General features: G+C 43.2%; 1 protein-coding gene across 2 annotated transcripts in view; it reads left to right on the top strand.

The window, feature by feature from the left end:
* LOC116792315 (contactin-4) overlaps nucleotides 1-15,486 on the top strand; it is a 283,807-nt gene that overhangs the window by 21,095 nt on the left and 247,226 nt on the right. The window lies entirely within an intron of this gene.

Genomic DNA, 15,486 nt, shown 5'->3' with positions numbered 1-15,486 from the left:
CCTTTGGGGTCCGAGTGTCTTTGAGCTTGAACAATGTGAGTGATCTGAGCTCTGCTATAATCCAGTGATAAATAGTTAATTTTGGAGGTTTAGGTTGACAGCAAAGCCACCTTGGACTGTCAGGCTGTGAGACTTTGGTTTCCTTCCATAATCAGATAAGGAGCAGATATTTCCTGTAAATCCTCTCCTAGTGTTCAAGTCCTGCCATTAGAGCATTAATTCAGATACATGACACCCAATTTCACAGTAATTCCTGAGGAAAAAGCACATTATATTTTTTTAATGGGCTTCCCAGGACTTACTTTGTTTCTTCCTGATGAATATGAATTCCAGCAAGTTCATCTGCATTCTGACCTTCAAATAAACAAAGGTTTGGGGGGTTTGAAGCAAGAATATGGTCTTTAAAATCAGGTGCTGTCCACGTGAATGTTGTCCTCTCTTCCCTTGAAACCCTCAGAGAGTGCAGGGATAAAACTGGTTTAAGTGTCGCTAAAATTCATCTGTGTGTTTATTGTGAACCACTTACACCTCATAGAAACGCTGTTCATGTAGACCTGACCTGTGCTGACCTTTCCCTCTCCAAATGGCTTTGTTTGGGTTGGGATCATCACTTCTCCTCATCTCCCTTTCTTCTGATTGCCAAGGAACTCCAAGCAGACCCGAGAAGCTTCTCGTGATGTGCCGTGTGACTCTTTGTAAGAGCCTTCCCGAGCACCTTGGCTGAATAAATACCCACTGAATAACTGGAGAATGCATTCAGATCCTTTTTATTTTGATTTATGTTCTACCTTCCTACCTGTGCATCTTCAAGAGTAATTGCCAGTTTTCACCTCCTACAGGGAAAGTATAATAGAGCTGAAGAATAAGTAAAATGTGCTCTGTTTCTCTCTCTCTCTCTCTCCCTTTTGTAAGGGAGCCTTTATATTCTCACCCATGCATACACTCAGCATTTGCAAACTGAAAATCATAACCTCATCCTCAGCTGGCCTTGCTGGAAAGAGCTGCTTGGATTCTTCCTGTGTTCCCTTTCCAGCAGGACACCTGGACACAGAGCCTGTTCCCCTTTGGAATCGGTCTGTAGTCAAGGGATCCCACATGAATAGGAAGGTTGGAGCCAGTTTGTCCCCTGTTCCAGCCCCCACATCCCCCTGCATCCTGATCTGATCCAGCCACGCTCCACGTGGGGCATTTTAATGCTCCTGCCAGCACAACATCAACTCTCCAAGGATTCCTCCCCGTGAGGGGGGGCAGGTTCCTCTCTGGCATCTGAGAGAGGATGCTGGGAGGGGTGGCTGCTGTGTGAAACACCTCTGTGTGTTGGGAAAATGCCACATTAGAGCTGAGAACACTCCTGAAGCTCTGGCTGTCACTGCTCTGCGGGGACCTTTTCTTAATGGGAACAATAATAAGGTCAGCTGGGTGCAGCAGGATTTTTCCATCAATTAGTTCAGTCATGCTTCTAACAAGCCATATATAATCAGGCATGTTTAACCTGCAGGTTACACAGCCCAGCTTAGCTGGGTGACCTCCAGATCAGAGAGATGATAATTTCTTATTTTGTAAGCGACAAATTCGATATTAATAGAGATTTCTGGTTGAATGGTCCTGTCTTAGGCATTCAGGTTCCTACCTGGGTACTGAGCAAGCTGCAGAAGTCCAACACCTGTAATCTAGATCATCAGAGAAGGGTTTGGGTTGGAAGTGATGTGAAAGATCACCTTGTTCCAACCCCCTGCCATGGGCAGGGACACCTTAAACCAGCCCAGGTTGCTCAGAGCCTTGTGCAACCTGGCCTTGGCCTTCTGTGTGACTCCTCAAGGAAATGAACTTCGAAGCAAACTTTTCCTGTGAGCCTTTCCTTTCCACATTACACCAAACCCCAAGTTCCCAATGTGCTGCTCACAATGAGTTTCTTCTCAACTTTCTCCTTTCCCTTGGTCACGGACACTGGAAGATCTCTGTGCTTGCTGGTGGGTCTCTCTATCACTGCAGACTGTGCAGAGCAAGATGGGAACCCCCTTTCCCTCCCTCTGCTGGGTTAGGGTTAGGTCAGACTTTGCATTTGATCTTAGATTAGGTCTCTGTAGCATCAAAATGCAGGTTATGCTGTGCAGAGCCAGCACTTTAATGATCCTTGTGAGTCCCTTCTAACTCAGGATATTCTGTGTTTCTACACCAGGCTATGGCTTGGAAGGGTGAGGTGTAAAACCTGTGACACAGGGGAAGAGTGTTCATGTGCTAGAAAGTATTTTCAAAGCTATTGGAGCATTTGGTTTGGATTTATAAATTACTAAAAAAAAAAAAGTTACGTGGTTATGATTTGAAATAACAACTTTTCTCATGACAAAATGGGACTTTACATGAGCCAACAACAGTTCTGCATCTTTGTGACTACCAGCTGTGAAAAAATTGTCAGAAAATTGTCATTCTGCTTGAAATTCTTTATCTCTGAACACCCTGAAAATCCTAAAAATCTCATTTATAGATGCAGTCAGAGATTCCTCCAGATTGTCCAAGTCTTTTTGCACTTTCCAATGGATCTATTAATGTTTCAAATTTGTGAAGCCTGTGTGAGTCATTGTGGGGTGCAAAAACCTCAGAAACAATTAAAGCCTCAGTTCCTAATGATCCTTCTGCCACCATCTTTACCTTTATTGAGGAAATAATAAAAAATTAGCCATTTAAACTACCAAAACGGCCTCTTTTTGTAAGGTGCAGTTGGAGTTTTAATCAGTGCAAGCCTAACAACCCCAGGAGGAATTCATTATTCCTGTTGGCACAGCGTGCTGTCCTTTCTCCTTCCACTGAAGATACATTTCTGGCTATTTGCAGGATTAAGTTGGAAAAGTTTAAAACGAAAGAGTCATAAAGCAGAAAGGAAAAAAATCTCAAAATTTGTAGATTTAGGTTAAAGTTACTTTAAATTGTTGAGGTTGTCCGTGATGTTCTGAGGGCTTAAACAAAAAAAAGGTTACTGTTCTCTTCCTACATTTTATTGCCTCATTTGATGCTGATTAAGTGTTAATTATGTGTATTTAGGTGTATTTAGGCAAAACTATCCCATCAGCTGATCTGCATCAGGGCTAAACCCAAGACTTACTGACCACAGGCAGCTGGGTTCCCGAGCCTAAGAACTGCTTCACGTCATCCCAAATCAGCAAAACAGACACAGGCCGGGTAATAAAACCCCTCCTCGACACAAGAAGAAATAAACATCATTACAAGGTCAATGTTGCTAAATCGGAGTCCTCAGTGTATTATCAGAAAGTAATGAGAAGCACCTTCAACCTCAAGCGAGTCAATAGAAAATCAACAACCAACCACCGCAGACATTCCTTTTCTAACAGAAACCAGGGACAAACACACGCACACAACCTTTAAGGGAAGGACAAACCCATCCCAGTAATCAGCTAAACCACCCACTGCTGTTGTTTTATGAATAGATGGTAGATTTGCCTTCTGCGTGTTGGTGAAATAATGAAAAAATCCCGGGATTTTGAAGGCGTAAAATTGCAGACAATTTATGTTTATAGCTGGAGACGGTCACACAAGTGAAAGTAAATTGAGTGCCGGATGGAGCTGAGAGGAGAGGGAATCAGAAATGCAGGGGGAAGATAAGGGTGTGGAAATTTCTCTCTCCAAAGCTAATCAGAACTAAGTGTCCTGTTGCCAGCAGCGTGGCGAGTGGTTCAGATAACAGCCAGGGATGGAAATTACGTGGGATAATTATGTCGGAAATAACAGCAAAGGGGGTCTGTGCTGAGGCAGTAAATTGTCACCTCCTGCCTGCCTTTGTCACCCGGAGTGGAGCATCCACTGCCACCTGCAAGGCGTCATTTTACCCTACTGAGGGGGGAAAAACCCCAGTGATTAACTCCGTGTCACATCCAACGTCTAACAGGGCATTCCGAGTGTAATCGCTCTCATTTGCAATTGTAAATCTCCCGTTATCAATTAATTTACATTGTACAAGGAACTATCTGATTATCTTTGTGCGGTGCCGTGTTTACGCTGCGATTTAATTGTGAGTAATTAGCACGTAATTGCGGAGAGTTATTTATATCTGGTAAAGAAAGGGATGTGTTTGTACGGAGTTAAAATAATTGCAGTTGAGAGCAAACCTTTTGACTTTTTTTGGTGCGTCCAACAGTTTCTCTGGCCAGAACTGGTTGTCTAGACAAAGCTAGGATTTCGCTGGTTTGCTTTCTGCAAGATCGGGCGTGTGGTGCAGCATTTTGGTTTTGGCCTGTGTTCATTTGGCATTTTTAAGTATTTTCTCTGACTCCTCACACTGAAGAGAGTTTGTAACAGGAGCAAGGGCCGGGTCTGTGTATGTAAATCCCGGGGAGGGAGCGGGAGACGGTGACCTCGGCGCCGGGCACGGATGAATGCTCTCCATGTAGCAGCTCGAACACAAAATATTACCCTATTACAGTAATTCCTACTAAGGGTGTACTTTATGAGCGCCATCAAGGGCAATGGTGGCTTTCATGTCCAGTCCTAACAGTGATGATTTTATTCCCCTTGCCGCTCTCCTCAGCCCTCCATCACCCCTCTTGGAGCCGCTCTGATGCCAGACTTTACAGTCACAGCCCGTTTCTCTCCCATCCTTCATCCTCCAGCACTTTGTCCTCTGAAAGGAAATACGGTGTTTTCGGAGCATTAGCATAACAGAGGATCTGCGAGCTCCAGCGAGGGGCTTTTATCCTCCCCTGCTGCCGAGCAGGCAGCGAACCTTGGGTCTGCAGCAGCTCTGGGGAAGGCTGAGCTGTGATCTGTGCGCTGGGAAGGGATGAGATGGAGAGAGGAGCTGCCCCGTGCTGCTGCTCGCTCAAGGCCACTGCATTAGCATTTGTGTTTCTGTCTTCTGAAGATCTGGGAGAATATTTGGGATTCATGAAAGAGCTCTGAGTAGCACCAAGGGCGGTGTTATCCCCTGGGATAGTCCGTGGCTCCTCTTGGGCCGGTGCCTGGGTAATGAGGGGTTTTCCTTTGCTGTAGCTGGTAAGGCCCCTGGGCTTAGTGAAGGATTTTATCTCTGCTCAAGGGAGAGTATCTTTTCATATCTCATTGCTGCTTCTGGCCTCAGCAGAATATCTCCCAGCCCCACCAGTGCCAGGTTCATATTGTCTGGGAACGTTATGCCATGGTGATAATCCAACTGGTGGGACTGAGAAGGTGCCTCTCTTGTCCTCCCTGAGTGATCAAGAGGCATCAAAGCCACGTTTCCACTCAGTTTTCTTCCTCATTTAGCGTTTCCCCGTCCCAGCATTTTCACACAGGTGCTGTGGAAGGAATAACGTGTGTTCCTGTCCCAGCTGGGCGCAGTTGGGTGGGTGGGCAGGAACACACCTGGGGTGGGGTGGGAGGAGACGAGCATTGCAGGAGCTCATTAGAGAGCCTGGCTGGGGGAGACTATTGCTGGCTCTGTGCGGTGAGGAGAGCAGGAGGGACCTCTCCCCAGCCTTGGTGAGTTGGTGGGGAGCTCTTGGGGAGATGCTGTGGGTCCTGCTCAGGGAGGATTTGGGCTTTGGGAGTTGTGGAATGTGGTGGAGTAAGAATTTTACTTGAGGGTAGTTCTGTCTTTCTGAGGGTTAAGCACAGGACTGGGTAAGTTGTTCTGCTCTGTTCTGCTCAGGCTCGATGTTTATTTGTGCCTCTGGGAACTCTGTTTCACAGAACTTTATTTTCCTTGCCCTGGTAGCTGCTGTGCAGGTCCCTTGGTAAAACAAATGTTATAATGTAGATAATTCTTGATTTTCTGATGATGGGAGTGTGTACCTGGTGTTAATTACTGACCTGTGCTCAGTGTCCTGCAGATGAGCCCTTTTCATCCATTTACAAACATAAGCCCTGATACATGTGCTGGGGGGCTGATGTGAACACAAGAATTAACAAACGTGAGGCTCTGGGAGGTCTCCGGGTGTGTAGGTAGTAGTAGTTACTACTACGAGAGTCAGAGAAGCCTTGTAGCTAATGAGACTCCTGTGAAACATTTTTCTGTGCTCTTGGCCTCAGAAAGGTGGTCTCTAATATCTACTGGTTTTTTCCTGGTTGTAAATAAGGATTAATTTGTATTCAGAACCATTGTGGGGCCAGGTTTACCATTGTGCTCAGGATTTCTTTGCACCATCGTGTTGCAAACCATGCACAATACAGCTGGGTTTTAAAGCTGCTCAGAACCTTGTAGGATATTTTAGTGAACTCCTGCTCAAAGCCACAGTGATAGGAGTATTTTCCACTGTTGGGCTGTAGTAGCCATATATAAAGGAGGATTTACTCTATGCAACACAGCTTTACAGTGCTTTTCACTGCAGCTTTTGCCTGGGTGATTTCTGTGCTGGGTTGTTCCTGGCTCTCCCTTCCCTTGCATTTACTCCTTAATTCCTTCTGTTCTATTACATATATTTATGTATGTATATTTATATGTTTGTATTTCCATGCATTTTAGTAAGCACGTGGAAAGAATGCTGAAAAGAAAAAGGAACCCTTTATCTTTCTTAAATAACAACTTCTTTTAGGCACTTGGCCAATTCCCTTGTGATTTGATCCATTGCTCAAAGCTCTGGGGATGATCAGCCAGGATTTTTTTTTCCCAAAGAACCCCCCTCATTCCTACTTTTGAGGTGACCTAATGCAAATCATAACCAATTTAACCTTTAAGATTAAATAATATCCTTCATGTTGTACAGATATGATAAAATTAACGAGTGAAGAATTCATCAGTGTTTTGTCTACAGATGTGTAAATAGCAGTATTTTTTGGGGGGAAGAAAATTGGGTTTGTTCATCAAAATATGTATAAAATATATGTATAAAATATGTATAAAAAAGGCAGGTGAAACTCAGGTTTGTGGGATATGATTGCAAGCAGTCTGTGTGTGGCTTAATCCCTGAGCAGCCTCATCCCATGGAAATCCTGGCTCAGGCAGAGGGTTCTGTGTATTAGGGAGTTTATGACCTGTGTAAAAATGTCAAGTCAAACAGCTGCCTACTAAATAATTCAGCATATTGATAGAATAATGACTTTGAAGATGGAGATATTGGACTTAACTCTTTCAAGAGGAGCAGGGAGGGGAAATGGATCTGCTGCACTTGACTCCAGCTGGGTGGGAGCAGGATCCCTGATGTTCCATGTCACCTTTGAGCAGGAGATTCGAGTGGAATTAAAAGTCAGGGATAGGATTGATTTGATACTGATGTGAATTTGAAATTAAGTGCATTTTTAATAGAACTGGCTAGGAAAACCAAACCCCTGGGGTTTACTTCCTGAACGCTTGAACTTTTTCATTTGCATTTTTTTTAAAAGGAAACCTATAACTTATCGTTTTCAGAACAGAAATAAATATACATATCAAAATCAAAACTTCTCTAAAAATTACATTTTCCTTAAGACATTACTAGTAAAATGTTGAGTTTTGTGACTCTTATTTCTCTTGAACTCTTTCTGACCAGCTTTGTTGCAGTGATAACAGAGACTTCAGCCCAAAAGCCAGAGTCTGATTTATGTAGATGTAGCAAAACTGTTTTGTGACTTGCTGCTTTACCTCTAAGCTGCACTTGACCCCAGGCTTTAGTTAAATACATTATATAAAAGATAACTGTAGTGCAGGGGGAAAAAAACCTTGGATTTCTGCAAGTTTCAAGTGTCTGAGTGCTTGTCTTGGTAGAGCTGAAAGTCTTGGAGTGTTTCATGTGGGGTATAAAGGTACTCACAACATATTTATACTTTCCTGTGAAATGTAAAAAATATTTACACCTTATCTGAGAGCCCTCATTATTTTTATGGCACAACATATTAAGTGCCTACACTGATAATTTTATACATTGTGTACACCTTGAACACAATGTATAAACGTTAACCTTGAACGTTACATCCTATGAACATCATTTCTAAGATGTTAATATTCAGATTTTTTCTGTTATGGCAAATTTGGGACTCTCCTTTTTGCTTTCAAAGCCATATTTTCCCATCACCAGTCATGGCATGGCAGCCACAAAAAATCTGTTCTGCTAATAATGAGTGTTTGGTGGAACAGTGGAATGAACCAACTGGCTATTTTGCCCTGGAGGTGGTGCTGGAAAGGGATCAAATCCTGCTCCAAACTGCTCAGGCTTCCCTAGAATGTGCTGCCTGGAGCTGGCCAGGTTGATCCTGGGATGGTGTCAGTGCTGCTGCCCTCGGTGCAGGTGCAAGCTGGAAAAAGGTGCTGCCATTTCAAAGGTTTCAGTGGAAAAAGGTGCTGCCATTTCCAAGGTTTCAGCTGCACATTGAATTAAATAATCCCTGAATCGTCCTCGGATGATCCATGTGGGTCCCTTCCAACGCAGGATATTCTGTGAAATGGAAAATGAGTGTGCAGGTTTACCAAATAACCACCAAAAGCCTCCAGTTTTTGTTTCTCCCAAGCTCTGCTCATCCATCTGTGTCTTGGCCAAGGGTGGACATTGCTGGGAACACCAGCCAGGCTCTGGTGTTGCTTTCACTCATCTCTTGGGGGATCCCAACTTATTCCTATTCTGTAGGAAGAAATTTTTTCTCCTAAAACATGAGGGGTTTTTTGAAGTTTGGCTGCTTTCATTTAGAATAAAAATTCCTTTTTTTTTCTTGTTTCCTTTTTTTTTGAGTTCTCAGGTGGCTTTGCTGGTGTCACCAGCTCTGTAAGGTAATTCCTGCAGCCAGCTTGGATCCTCTGGATATCAGTGGGATCAAAATGGGATTTAGGGATGTGTTCCTGTCCACTGCAGGGCGTTTGGAACTGGATGATGTTTAAGATCCCCTCCAATTCAACCCATTCCCTGTGTTGCTGTGATCAGGTTTGCTCTGGAGGTTCTGCCTGTGCTGTTGAACACATGTGGTTGGCTGAGTGTTTCATCCTGATTTGTGGACTCACAGTTGCCAAGTTCCTTTTGACCTTCATCAGCAGGATTCTGGCTGTTCTTGTGGGGTTATTTGTGATCCTCAAGAAAGTCTGTCTGTGACTTCCCCCCTGCTCCTTCCCTTTGATCTCCTTCCTCCCCTCCATGGGCTGCAGCATTTTGAGCCCATCACCCGTCCAAATGAAGCTGCTGGGAGAATTAGTCTTGGAAAAACCTGTCACCCCTAAGATGTTCTTCTTGCTGAAGTGTGGCCTGAGCTCTTGCTTGAATTCTAGTGTTGGATACCAAAGGATCAAGGCAGGAGGACGTGGTGCTGAGAACAGCAAAGAGCTGAGCAACTGAGGATTGAGAAACACTGGGCTTTGCTCTTCACTCTCCTTTAAAATGGCTTAAAATGCTACTGTTACAAAATGAGCAAAGAACTTGCAATCACAGAATATCTGGAGTTGGAAGAGACCCACGAGGATCATGGAGGTCAGATCCTGGCCCCAGAATCACACACCCAACTCTTCAGCCTTTTCCACCTGCCCCAGGTGATGCTGTTCTGGGCTGTGGAACCAAACCTGGCCTGCTCAGAACACACATTCTCTCTGTCCTCCTGGAAAATAGGAATCTGAAATAAAGGGAAATTGTTGATCTGTCTGCAGCAGTGGAATAAAATGAAGGGAGGGTGAGTAATTTATACGTGTATTAAAAAGAAAAAGAAGAAGGAAGGGATTTTGGCAAATCCTACGCTTATTGTATTTCCTTTTCTTTTTCTCTAATTTTCCCTGAAAATAATCCTGCTTATTCACGATACTGCTGCAATAATTGAACTCCTGGAGGGAGAGGAGGGGGGAGAAAAAAAAAGCTCCCATATAAATTACTACTTGAGACCTGTTCTGTTTTGACAGATGTCAAGGCTGGGTAGCTAAGCTTGTTCTGCTGTTGGTATGAAAAGGGCTTGGTATCACTGGGATGCAGACTAATAGCTTGCTGTGCTTCTGAATGTGGAGAGATTACATTACAACTGATTTTTTTCTTTAGGTTTTTTTTTTTCCTAGTCATAACCTGGTGACTCAGAGAGAAGAAATTGAGAAAATATTCCCTAGTTCTTTTGCAGTGTTGATGCAGTAGTGGGAAGTTAAAGGGGAAGAGAAAGGCTGTGCCTGCTGGATGAAAAGAAATCCTTGTGGTCTGTCAGTGTTTTCTGGTGAAACTTAGGGAAAGAATATTAATTAAATTAGTAGAAATCTGAAGGAAGCAATTTTTGCTTCTGTACATTCTCATTTTGCAGTTAATATTTAGAGTGTGCTGGTTGTGGGTGATAAATATGTGTGGCCTTCACTAAAACCTCTTGATTTTAGTAGGTATTTTGAAAGTATTTTATTCTTATTAGCCAGGACTTGTCTATTTTATACTTTTTTTTTTTTTTTTACTTATGGCACAAGACTAAATGAATGGTTTTTCTGGATTTTTGAACTGCTTACCCTTGTCCCAGATGGGGGACAGTCCATCTCTACCACCTTTATGGCACGTTCTCCTTGGGTTTCTTTCAGATAGGAATTTTTTTTTTCCAATATTTCCATCAACCTTTCTCATTTTGTTCCTCCTCTGAGGATTTTTGGCTTGTACTCACCTTTAGTTGCTGCCTGTTGCTGCTCAATACTGAGATTTTTGAATGCATCAATTGGTTTCATTTATAAACTGTAATTTAGAAAGAACTTACCCTAGAAAAGGTGGTGTTTTATTGTGGTTTTGGGTGTTTTATGAATCCTCTGGAAGAAGGCTCTGACTGAGGGATAATTTCATCACATGGATTGCTGATTAGTGATGGAATTGCTGGGAACAAGGAATCCTGATTGCTCTTTCCAGGCAGGGAGGTTTATTGTACCTGTCACTAATGATTCTTCTGCACTTGAGAAGTTCTTGTGAAGGCTTTTGCTGTTGCCACGTGTAATATCAATTTTATTTCACTCTTTCCTTGCTGAGCATTGCTTAGAGCAGCTGAACAAGGTAAAAAAAAAATACATTTTTTTGGTAGTTTTCTGGGTTTTAAGACTGCAAACTCTTGGCAGTTTGTGTATCACTTTGCTGTTCTCAAAATCCTGTGTATAAGCACCTTTTCTAGCTGTTTGTTAAGGTCGAGGTGGCTTTTTTGGGTATTGCTTCCAGCTTTCCCTGGTGGCACCCAGGACTTGCTAAATTGATTGTCTTAAAGATTGATTATGTAACAGTTCTGTTTAGTTACAATTCAGCATTTTTAAAAACAGGGGTTTTTTCTCTCAAGGCTGTAGAAGTGGAGGTGTTTCCTTGGGTATTTCCTGCTTTTCCAGTGGGACACGTGCTCTCCCTTGGCTTCACCCTGGGCTGTTGGGGAGACTCCAGGAGCAGGAGCAGTGTGTTAATGTGCCTGTGATGATTTTCAGAGCGTTGATAAATGGGAATACAGCAGGGCCATTGAAACATCAAGTCCAACTGTTCATTCCCCGAGACTTTGGAGAGCAACGGGTTAAAAAAAAAAATCAAATTTAAAAAGAAAAATTTTACTTGTTCTGTGGAGGAACCCTTGAGATGAGCAGGCCTTGTGCCTCCCACACCAAACACCCCCCAGGCCATGTTGGTGGTGGGAACTGCAAATCCAGTGGGACTTTGTAGTCCTCTTTTACGAGCTTTGATTCTTGCGGTGTCATTGTCACGTCTCTGCTCATCCCACTTTGATCCAGGTTGGTGGAACAGAGCAATAAAAACTTAAATATCTTAATGATACTATTGCTTTTTTACATGAAAGAGTGGGGGTGAGCAGCAGGAGGTGTCTGTTTAATGGTTGATGTGGACCCACTGAACTTCAAACCCCTCTGCAGACTCCACCTAACTCTGCTGGGAGCGACCTACTTGTGCAACTTCTTAGCAATTCTTAAAAGGAACCAACTTGGAAAGCAAAAGACCTTGGTGGGGTTTTTTTTTTTTTTTGGAGAACATGGTGTTGAGGGAGTATGTGGGCGATCTGAAATGTCTTCGGGTTTGCAAGGACAAGGAACAAATTAAGAAGAAGCAAAACAAACAATTTAATGGTGATGGAGCTGTAGCTCCAGCAAGGAGAGGCTGTGGGCGTGCATCCACTTTATCTCGCTGCAGAACATGATTCCTCCACACAGGAGGTCATAAAAAAATCTCACTGCTGAGTGCTGGAAGATAATTTTGCTAAAAGTTGAAAATGTTTTATTAGCAGTAAATATTTAAGGCCTTCATTTGCAGCAATCGGGGGACTATGTGAATACATACCTTAGCTTGCAAAGAAGCACCAAACTGTCACCTCGAATAAAAACTGAATGGTAAAACATGCAAAATGAACTGTCAGGGTTGCTAATTATTATGCGTTGTGTAGACATTAATTACTCAATACCCAGTTTGGTTTTTATCACCAGCCTTTCTTGTTTGGTGTTTTGTAATTGGTTGCAAGTGATTAGAGAGATTTCTGATCACTTCTGATTTTTGCTTCTGGCACTTCAATGCCAGGAAGAAAACATTTAATATGATGGAGTGATAGGAACAAGAAGTGAAGGGGAACTAATGGTGCCCTCCCTTGGCTGGTAGGTCGAGGTGGGTGACTTCTGCTTGTGCTTTCATGCACAGAATCCCTCAGATGGGACATTGGGCAATATCCTTTGCACCGTGTCCTTCAGCTGAGACAGGCTCTGGCTTTAAGGGGCAGAAATACAGAAGCATTAGAAGATCCCATCTGGTTTTATGGCTCTTCTCGGAAGAGTCACGGGCTGGGGATGGTTTGGAGAGCTCAGGCAACCTCAGTTCCCTGAGGAGAAGGAGTTAAACTGGGTCTTGTACAGCATTAGTGTTACTACCTGGGCTCTTGGCACCTCACGAAAAATTAAGATTATAAACCTTCAGTTTATGGTGATGGTGACTAAAACTTGTACAACCCACCCCCTTCTGCTGCTTGGAAAATGATGTTTTTATATCTTGGTAGTGAAAAAACACAAGCAAAAAACCTGACTCTGTCAGAGGAGAGTTCTCCCTTTGTGTCATCAAAGCCTGACAAGCTGAGTTACAATAACCTTTGGGAAGTTGATATGCTGGATGCAAATGAGGAGAGGATCTCTTAATCAGCACTTTGGAGAGACAGAGGCATCGCTCACAGACAATGAGAACCAGTTTAATGGGTTTCATTACTTTGCATTTATAGAAAGGTGATGAACACATCATCTTCTGCCAGTGCAGCCTCTTTGGCTCTTCCTGATATATGGACTTTTCCCCAGAATTCCATAGGAAAACAGCTTTGGAAGAACATCCCAACAGCCTTTGTGCACAGTCAATAAGTTTTCCTGAGCCTATTCTGATGGGGCAGGGAAGCTCATTTTAAGTAACAAAGACAGTTTTAAGGGTTATGTAGTTTACAAGTTCAGTTTATGAGCCAGCTGGTGAATCCCTCTGAGATTTCTTTGACACTCTCTCCAAAGAATTCTGATGTCTGTAGATTTATTATCAATATGCAGCCATGCAGGTCAATGTTCTTTTCATTTGTGAAGCAAATGGCATCCAACAAGTGGCACTGTAAAGTCTAAAAATCCAGTATAAATGTGGAATGCTCATCCCCACTTGATGAGACCAAATACCAGTTTGAAATATTCATTTTTCAGTTTTTTTGTTGGAATAAATCACATGAGATCTGTATTTTGACAGCATTTTGCTTCCAAGTTAAACCCATCAGTCCCTGGGAGAGGGGTGCTGGGGATTAGGCTGAGTTTTGCTTCCATGAGATGGATGACACTCACAAAATGCTTTTGGCTGACTCACTAGGCAGTGTTTAAACGCTCAGGAAATGCTTCTGAGTCTGGGATTTATCGTTTCTGCTTCAGAAAACTGTGTCTCTTCCGTTGAGCTCCCATAATCAATCCATTGTTTCATTGACAGTGTTGGAATTCCTGAGCAGGAGGCAAAGCCAGGGATGCAAGTCTGAGTTTGGGGTGCAGCTGGGAGATGATGCTGATCCGGGGGTAGAACTGGGTGGTACCTCAGAGCCAACATCCTCTGGCTTTGGTTTTGAGGAGGCAGCAGAGGTGGGTGGGCCTGGAATGTCCTCCAGGAGCAGGAACAGGGATGGCAGCAGAGCAGCTGCAGGGAACATTTTTCCTCCTCGAGGTTGGTAGGACTGCTGGGAATGGAAATAAGCAAGAGCAGGTTCAGACACACTTGTTATGGACTTATTAATAGTCTACAGGAGCGTGATTCTCTTGTTGCTTTAGCTCATTAAGTGAAGAATATCGTCTTTATAAAAAGTGGAAGGTTTGAGGGATATCAAGGTTATATTAGAAAACAATCAGAAAAAGCTCCTAAACAGCGTATGTGGGGTTTGAGATAAAGACAAACCCATAGTTTGAGGGCTTTTGAGACTGGAATGAAGCAGAGAGGTGCAAACTCTCGTTGTTTCTTATTTAATCTTTTTTAAAAAACAGTGAATTTGGAAGATAGGACAAGTCTGTGGTTTGACAGGCAATAAAAACCAGTGCCAGAGCAGGCTGGTTCCATAAACCTAAACCCAGAATAGAGCCAGGGACTCTAGAAAGATACAGCAACTCATTTGCTGATTATTTTCCTGTTTGAAGTGACCAAGGGAGAATTTTGGTGGGGGATTCAGAGCCTGATGCATCACTAATGTCCCTTTTGTGCACCAGGCTTGATTTCCTCCCACAGAGAGATACCATCACCTTCCTCTGCTGCCTTCCCTCCAAGTGCTCTGAGGAGAGATGCATTAGGAATGTCAGGATTTGCATATTATGCTAATGAACTTCCAGGTGGGAAATGCACCTCGGGTTTCAGTTGGATAACTTCTTTCAGCTCAGTCTGCATTAGTTTGTGTCAATATGAACTTGGAGAGTGATGTATGGATTTCTGCTGGCAACAGATGAGAGATCAGCACTTCTCCAGGCTCTCCTCAGTGCTCCCTGGTGCCAGCTCCCAAGGAACTGCCTCCACACAAAACAAAAAGTGGAATTTTTTTGTGCAAATACACAGTATTTCTGTGAAATGAAGTGCTGCCTCTCTATTTTTGTTTTCTGTCCTTAAGTGATATTTTTTTCCTTGAAGAATGTGCTGCTCCTTTACATGAAATGAGGATTGCACAAAACTGAGTTTCTTTTTAGGGTTTTTGGAAGTTACAGCTTCAAGAACGACTGCAGTGGTGACTGGGGAGCTGCATTAAAGGAGTGTTGTTGCCTTTTCCTTTGGAGACAACTTCCTGCCCGTGTTCTGAAGTTTTTTTTCCAAAGCCTTCTGTTGACAAGGGATGCAGAAAATACTGAACCTGCTAAACTCAAGTTTTTAGTGTTGTGTCTTGTGTGGTGTCACCTAAGGGAGAGAGAGCACAGTGTGTGTCCCTCAGTGCCTGCTCCAGGTTGGTTTTCCCTTGGGATGAAGATGTGTGTCAGAATTCAGTGGAAGTTGTGGCCAAACCCTCCAGTATAGGAGGGTTTTTTTTATTATTTAGTGAAATTCCTTGGGCACTGCTGATGTTTGGAGGTGGTATAATTTAAATGCTCAAGGTTTTCCAGCCTGGAAGTCCATGTTCAGTGCTTCTTGTGAGGATAATGTACAATTGTTTTGATCACCA

The sequence above is a fragment of the Chiroxiphia lanceolata genome, chromosome 11 (genome assembly GCF_009829145.1).
Source record: "Chiroxiphia lanceolata isolate bChiLan1 chromosome 11, bChiLan1.pri, whole genome shotgun sequence".
NCBI lineage: Eukaryota > Metazoa > Chordata > Aves > Passeriformes > Pipridae > Chiroxiphia > Chiroxiphia lanceolata.
This window is presented reverse-complemented; position numbering and strand designations above follow the sequence as displayed.